Source organism: Oncorhynchus gorbuscha, unplaced genomic scaffold (assembly GCF_021184085.1).
Source record: "Oncorhynchus gorbuscha isolate QuinsamMale2020 ecotype Even-year unplaced genomic scaffold, OgorEven_v1.0 Un_scaffold_1009, whole genome shotgun sequence".
Lineage (NCBI taxonomy): Eukaryota > Metazoa > Chordata > Actinopteri > Salmoniformes > Salmonidae > Oncorhynchus > Oncorhynchus gorbuscha.
Genome location: NW_025745923.1, coordinates 69,261 through 78,002, shown reverse-complemented (window position 1 = coordinate 78,002; position 8,742 = coordinate 69,261). Strand labels below are relative to the sequence as shown.

Below are 8,742 nucleotides of genomic sequence, written 5' to 3'. Positions count from 1 at the left end.
TATTATTAGGATGGTGCAGTAATGTTGAGATGCCAGTAGGGAGAGCTCTAGTCTAGAACACTGGAACCTTCAGTACCACTTTGATGCAGCTGATGAGGAGAGTAAATTGAATGTTTTTGTAGAATAGAATGAATGACATCATGGAACTGACCAAATGTAAATGGAACTTTGACCTGTTCCAAGTAGAACTCAGAGGGACAAGGCAACACATTCTAATATATTATAAACATTCCATATAGAATAGTCAACATATTGTTAACATGGTGCTGTATTTAAATGAAAGTGGAAATGGGGGACATTTAGTCCATTATAGAAATGTACGTCCACTCTAATACATTCATCTTTCTTTTCTGACTTGCTGTTCTACATGTCATGTATATTAATGACTTAAAGGAAGGAGAGGACAGTTTTGCATCAGCTACTTGTGTTCTGACTACTATAAATATGTATCAACCACAGAATTGACACTTGCTAACAGTTCCCACACACTACCAGTCAGTTGACTCACTGTACAAGACTCTCCCCTTCACTTCACTCTGTAAGTACTGTAATTACAATAAAATATATAGTTTTGAGTTATTTGTTTTTAGTCATAAGTCATATACTTGAAGGGTAATGTATCATTTTACTTGTTGTTATGTTTTGAGCTGTGTTTTGGTTGTTACATCAGGGTCAGTATTCATAAAGTGTCTCAGTGTAGGAGTGTTGATCTACATAGTGATGAGATGATTAACCAGGGTAAAAAAGACATGCAGACAAACATTGTAATACTGCAGTGTGTGTGTGTGTGTGTGTGTGTGTGTGTGTGTGTGTGTGTGTGTGTGTGTGTGTGTGTGTGTGTGTGTGTGTGTGTGTGTGTGTGTGTGTGTGTGTGTGTGTGTGTGTGTGTGTGTGTGTGTGTGTGTGTGTGTGTGTGTGTGTGTGTGTGTGTGTGTGTGTGTGTGTTTGATGGTTAGTCTTTAGGCTGCTGTACAGCTTAACGGACCATAGAACATTGATCTTCCTATATCTGCGGTTCTGAACAATCAATGTAGAAAGTGATTGTTGTTGTTAATGATGATGATGGTGGTGGTGATGATGACTTTATTGTATCCATTAGGAAATTATTTTTGCATCATACATCATGTCAGGTTAAATAGACAGATGTAGACAGACATGCAACACGTCACACACATTACATACATAGTGGAATAGACTTACAGACAGCGTAGCATAGTGGTTAGAGCGTTGGACTAATAACCGGAAGGTTGTGAGTTCAAACCCCAGAGCTGACAAGGTACAAATCTGTCGTTCTGCCCCTGAACAGGCAGTTAACCCACTGTTCCCAGGCCGTCATTGAAAATAAGAATTTGTTCTTAACTGACTTGCCTAGTTAAATAAAGGTCAAATAAAAAACGTTTTAAAAAATCACATAGACAACCATATAGCACAATACAACACAATATGATCCTGGTTCATTTTCAGTAATGAGGTCCTGTACCCCATTTACAGTTTATACTTCAATGTATCAGGTGGAGTTACTTACCAGCTATAGAGTGAGTTGTTGTTTATGTTTCTAAGACTGCAGGGTGGGAGATGCAACAATGGCCTTGAGAACAGCAGGAAGTGTGTTGGGGGTCTTTCTCTGGTCTGTAGCAGGTATGGTCTCATTCTTATCTTTTAGTTGCTCTGTTTATCAATCTACAGACATTTCTAAAAGGTTATGAATCATAATGTTGTTCTGGTGTGTTCTGTTAGGCGTCTCCACTTCACTTAAATAGTTATCTTTCACACCTCACTGAGGGATGCTTTTCTATGGTTTCCATTCACACTGAACTCAGCAACTATGACAACAATGTGGACAAACCCTACTCAGTTTGAAATTGGTCCATCTTAAGGTGAAAAACTAAATGCACAACCCTCCACAGAGTTAATCATATTTTCACACGACTCTCCCCTTGTACTGTAAAACAAATGGCACCCCTCCCCCCTCACAGAATCAACTCAAAATAATGTTTACAACCACAGATAACAATAAATGTAGCGACTACATTTTTGGGGGTAATGCTGTGTTCAATTGGTTGTAATCTTGTACTGAGCAGACCTTCCCATACAATTCCGATAACTTTATGAAATACATAATTCTACCAATCAAATTCAAAATATAATTTAAAAACAAAATACCCTTTAACATATTTTCCATAAATACAGGTATTTTATCAACCAGCATATGAGTTAAACCATAAATACAGGTATTTTATCAACCAGCATATGAGTTAAACCATAAATACAGGTATTTTATCAACCAGCATATGAGTTAAACCATAAATACAGGTATTTTATCAACCAGCATATGAGTTAAACCATAAATACAGGTATTTTATCAACCAGCATATGAGTTAAACCATAAATACAGGTATTTTATCAACCAGCATATGAGTTAAACCATAAATACAGGTATTTTATCAACCAGCATATGAGTTAAACCATAAATACAGGTATTTTATCAACCAGCATATGAGTTAAACCATAAATACAGGTATTTTATCAACCAGCATATGAGTTAAACCATAAATACAGGTATTTTATCAACCAGCATATGAGTTAAACCATAAATACAGGTATTTTATCAACCAGCATATGAGTTAAACCATAAATACAGGTATTTTATCAACCAGCATATGAGTTAAACCATAAATACAGGTATTTTATCAACCAGCATATGAGTTAAACCATAAATACAGGTATTTTATCAACCAGCATATGAGTTAAACCATAAATACAGGTATTTTATCAACCAGCATATGAGTTAAACCATAAATACAGGTATTTTATCAACCAGCATATGAGTTAAACCATAAATACAGGTATTTTATCAACCAGCATATGAGTTAAACCATAAATACAGGTATTTTATCAACCAGCATATGAGTTAAACCATAAATACAGGTATTTTATCAACCAGCATATGAGTTAAACCATAAATACAGGTATTTTATCAACCAGCATATGAGTTAAACCATAAATACAGGTATTTTATCAACCAGCATATGAGTTAAACCATAAATACAGGTATTTTATCAACCAGCATATGAGTTAAACCATAAATACAGGTATTTTATCAACCAGCATATGAGTTAAACCATAAATACAGGTATTTTATCAACCAGCATATGAGTTAAACCATAAATACAGGTATTTTATCAACCAGCATATGAGTTAAACCATAAATACAGGTATTTTATCAACCAGCATATGAGTTAAACCATAAATACAGGTATTTTATCAACCAGCATATGAGTTAAACCATAAATACAGGTATTTTATCAACCAGCATATGAGTTAAACCATAAATACAGGTATTTTATCAACCAGCATATGAGTTAAACCATAAATACAGGTATTTTATCAACCAGCATATGAGTTAAACCATAAATACAGGTATTTTATCAACCAGCATATGAGTTAAACCATAAATACAGGTATTTTATCAACCAGCATATGAGTTAAACCATAAATACAGGTATTTTATCAACCAGCATATGAGTTAAACCATAAATACAGGTATTTTATCATAGCAGGTTAAACCATAAATTTTTTATCAACCAGCATATGAGTTAAACCATAAATACAGGTATTTTATCAACCAGCATATGAGTTAAACCATAAATACAGGTATTTTATCAACCAGCATATGAGTTAAACCATAAATACAGGTATTTTATCAACCAGCATATGAGTTAAACCATAAATACAGGTATTTTATCAACCAGCATATGAGTTAAACCATAAATACAGGTATTTTATCAACCAGCATATGAGTTAAACCATAAATACAGGTATTTTATCAACCAGCATATGAGTTAAACCATAAATACAGGTATTTTATCAACCAGCATATGAGTTAAACCATAAATACAGGTATTTTATCAACCAGCATATGAGTTAAACCATAAATACAGGTATTTTATCAACCAGCATATGAGTTAAACCATAAATACAGGTATTTTATCAACCAGCATATGAGTTAAACCATAAATACAGGTATTTTATCAACCAGCATATGAGTTAAACCATAAATACAGGTATTTTATCAACCAGCATATGAGTTAAACCATAAATACAGGTATTTTATCAACCAGCATATGAGTTAAACCATAAATACAGGTATTTTATCAACCAGCATATGAGTTAAACCATAAATACAGGTATTTTATCAACCAGCATATGAGTTAAACCATAAATACAGGTATTTTATCAACCAGCATATGAGTTAAACCATAAATAAATACAGGTATTTTATCAACCAGCATATGAGTTAAACCATAAATACAGGTATTTTATCAACCAGCATATGAGTTAAACCATAAATACAGGTATTTTATCAACCAGCATATGAGTTAAACCATAAATACAGGTATTTTATCAACCAGCATATGAGTTAAACCATAAATACAGGTATTTTATCAACCAGCATATGAGTTAAACCATAAATACAGGTATTTTATCAACCAGCATATGAGTTAAACCATAAATACAGGTATTTTATCAACCAGCATATGAGTTAAACCATAAATACAGGTATTTTATCAACCAGCCATAAATACAGGTATTTTAAACCATAAAAACCATAAATACAGGTATTTTATCAACCAGCATATGAGTTAAACCATAAATACAGGTATTTTATCAACCAGCATATGAGTTAAACCATAAATACAGGTATTTTATCAACCAGCATATGAGTTAAACCATAAATACAGGTATTTTATCAACCAGCATATGAGTTAAACCATAAATACAGGTATTTTATCAACCAGCATATGAGTTAAACCATAAATACAGGTATTTTATCAACCAGCATATGAGTTAAACCATAAATACAGGTATTAAACCATAAATTATCAACCAGCATATGAGTTAAACCATAAATACAGGTATTTTATCAACCAGCATATGAGTTAAACCATAAATACAGGTATTTTATCAACCAGCATATGAGTTAAACCATAAATACAGGTATTTTATCAACCAGCATATGAGTTAAACCATAAATACAGGTATTTTATCAACCAGCATATGAGTTAAACCATAAATACAGGTATTTTATCAACCAGCATATGAGTTAAACCATAAATACAGGTATTTTATCAACCAGCATATGAGTTAAACCATAAATACAGGTATTTTATCAACCAGCATATGAGTTAAACCATAAATACAGGTATTTTATCAACCAGCATATGAGTTAAACCATAAATACAGGTATTTTATCAACCAGCATATGAGTTAAACCATAAATACAGGTATTTTATCAACCAGCATATGAGTTAAACCATAAATACAGGTATTTTATCAACCAGCATATGAGTTAAACCATAAATACAGGTATTTTATCAACCAGCATATGAGTTAAACCATAAATACAGGTATTTTATCAACCAGCATATGAGTTAAACCATAAATACAGGTATTTTATCAACCAGCATATGAGTTAAACCATAAATACAGGTATTTTATCAACCAGCATATGAGTTAAACCATAAATACAGGTATTTTATCAACCAGCATATGAGTTAAACCATAAATACAGGTATTTTATCAACCAGCATATGAGTTAAACCATAAATACAGGTATTTTATCAACCAGCATATGAGTTAAACCATAAATACAGGTATTTTATCAACCAGCATATGAGTTAAACCATAAATACAGGTATTTTATCAACCAGCATATGAGTTAAACCATAAATACAGGTATTTTATCAACCAGCCATAAATACAGAGTTAAAACCATAAATACAGGTATTTTATCAACCAGCATATGAGTTAAACCATAAATACAGGTATTTTATCAACCAGCATATGAGTTAAACCATAAATACAGGTATTTTATCAACCAGCATATGAGTTAAACCATAAATACAGGTATTTTATCAACCAGCATATGAGTTAAACCATAAATACAGGTATTTTATCAACCAGCATATGAGTTAAACCATAAATACAGGTATTTTATCAACCAGCATATGAGTTAAACCATAAATACAGGTATTTTATCAACCAGCATATGAGTTAAACCATAAATACAGGTATTTTATCAACCAGCATATGAGTTAAACCATAAATACAGGTATTTTATCAACCAGCATATGAGTTAAACCATAAATACAGGTATTTTATCAACCAGCATATGAGTTAAACCATAAATACAGGTATTTTATCAACCAGCATATGAGTTAAACCATAAATACAGGTATTTTATCAACCAGCATATGAGTTAAACCATAAATACAGGTATTTTATCAACCAGCATATGAGTTAAACCATAAATACAGGTATTTTATTTAAACCATAAATACAGGTATTTTATCAGCAGCATATGAGTTAAACCATAAATACAGGTATTTTATCAACCAGCATATGAGTTAAACCATAAATACAGGTATTTTATCAACCAGCATATGAGTTAAACCATAAATACAGGTATTTTATCAACCAGCATATGAGTTAAACCATAAATACAGGTATTTTATCAACCAGCATATGAGTTAAACCATAAATACAGGTATTTTATCAACCAGCATATGAGTTAAACCATAAATACAGGTATTTTATCAACCAGCATATGAGTTAAACCATAAATACAGGTATTTTATCAACCAGCATATGAGTTAAACCATAAATACAGGTATTTTATCAACCAGCATATGAGTTAAACCATAAATACAGGTATTTTATCAACCAGCATATGAGTTAAACCATAAATACAGGTATTTTATCAACCAGCATATGAGTTAAACCATAAATACAGGTATTTTATCAACCAGCATATGAGTTAAACCATAAATACAGGTATTTTATCAACCAGCATATGAGTTAAACCATAAATACAGGTATTTTATCAACCAGCATATGAGTTAAACCATAAATACAGGTATTTTATCAACCAGCATATGAGTTAAACCATAAATACAGGTATTTTATCAACCAGCATATGAGTTAAACCATAAATACAGGTATTTTATCAACCAGCATATGAGTTAAACCATAAATACAGGTATTTTATCAACCAGCATATGAGTTAAACCATAAATACAGGTATTTTATCAACCAGCATATGAGTTAAACCATAAATACAGGTATTTTATCAACCAGCATATGAGTTAAACCATAAATACAGGTATTTTATCAACCAGCATATGAGTTAAACCATAAATACAGGTATTTTATCAACCAGCATATGAGTTAAACCATAAATACAGGTATTTTATCAACCAGCATATGAAACCATAAATACAGTTAAACCATAAATAAATACAGGTATTTTATCAACCAGCATATGAGTTAAACCATAAATACAGGTATTTTATCAACCAGCATATGAGTTAAACCATAAATACAGGTATTTTATCAACCAGCATATGAGTTAAACCATAAATACAGGTATTTTATCAACCAGCATATGAGTTAAACCATAAATACAGGTATTTTATCAACCAGCATATGAGTTAAACCATAAATACAGGTATTTTATCAACCAGCATATGAGTTAAACCATAAATACAGGTATTTTATCAACCAGCATATGAGTTAAACCATAAATACAGGTATTTTATCAACCAGCATATGAGTTAAACCATAAATACAGGTATTTTATCAACCAGCATATGAGTTAAACCATAAATACAGGTATTTTATCAACCAGCATATGAGTTAAACCATAAATACAGGTATTTTATCAACCAGCATATGAGTTAAACCATAAATACAGGTATTTTATCAACCAGCATATGAGTTAAACCATAAATACAGGTATTTTATCAACCAGCATATGAGTTAAACCATAAATACAGGTATTTTATCAACCAGCATATGAGTTAAACCATAAATACAGGTATTTTATCAACCAGCATATGAGTTAAACCATAAATACAGGTATTTTATCAACCAGCATATGAGTTAAACCATAAATACAGGTATTTTATCAACCAGCATATGAGTTAAACCATAAATACAGGTATTTTATCAACCAGCATATTAAACCATAAATACAGGTATTTTATCAACCAGTTAAACCATAAATACAGGTATTTTATCAACCAGCATATGAGTTAAACCATAAATACAGGTATTTTATCAACCAGCATATGAGTTAAACCATAAATACAGGTATTTTATCAACCAGCATATGAGTTAAACCATAAATACAGGTATTTTATCAACCAGCATATGAGTTAAACCATAAATACAGGTATTTTATCAACCAGCATATGAGTTAAACCATAAATACAGGTATTTTATCAACCAGCATATGAGTTAAACCATAAATACAGGTATTTTATCAACCAGCATATGAGTTAAACCATAAATACAGGTATTTTATCAACCAGCATATGAGTTAAACCATAAATACAGGTATTTTATCAACCAGCATATGAGTTAAACCATAAATACAGGTATTTTATCAACCAGCATATGAGTTAAACCATAAATACAGGTATTTTATCAACCAGCATATGAGTTAAACCATAAATACAGGTATTTTATCAACCAGCATATGAGTTAAACCATAATATTTGTTTGTAATATTTGTTCTATTTTTTCTGGGGGAAATGAAATTGAAATTGAAATTGAAATTGAAATTGTAACCAGCTCTGCAATGCTTGTTTGAAAAAGACAGATACTTTGAACGTTTCCTTTTATATTCATCAAACGTTAGACATGGCAATCTGCTCAAAGACAAAAAGGCCATTTATCAAC

The 8,742-nt window shown here is 31.3% G+C and overlaps 1 protein-coding gene across 1 annotated transcript in view; it reads left to right on the top strand.

Moving 5' to 3' along the window:
• Positions 1-481: 481 nt before the first annotated feature.
• LOC124020967 (sialoadhesin-like) overlaps positions 482-8,742 on the top strand; it is a 62,288-nt gene continuing 54,027 nt past the window's right edge. The window contains exon 1 of the mRNA XM_046336281.1: positions 482-538. The gene's annotated coding sequence lies outside the window, so the exon portion shown is untranslated. The remainder of the gene's footprint in view (positions 539-8,742) is intronic.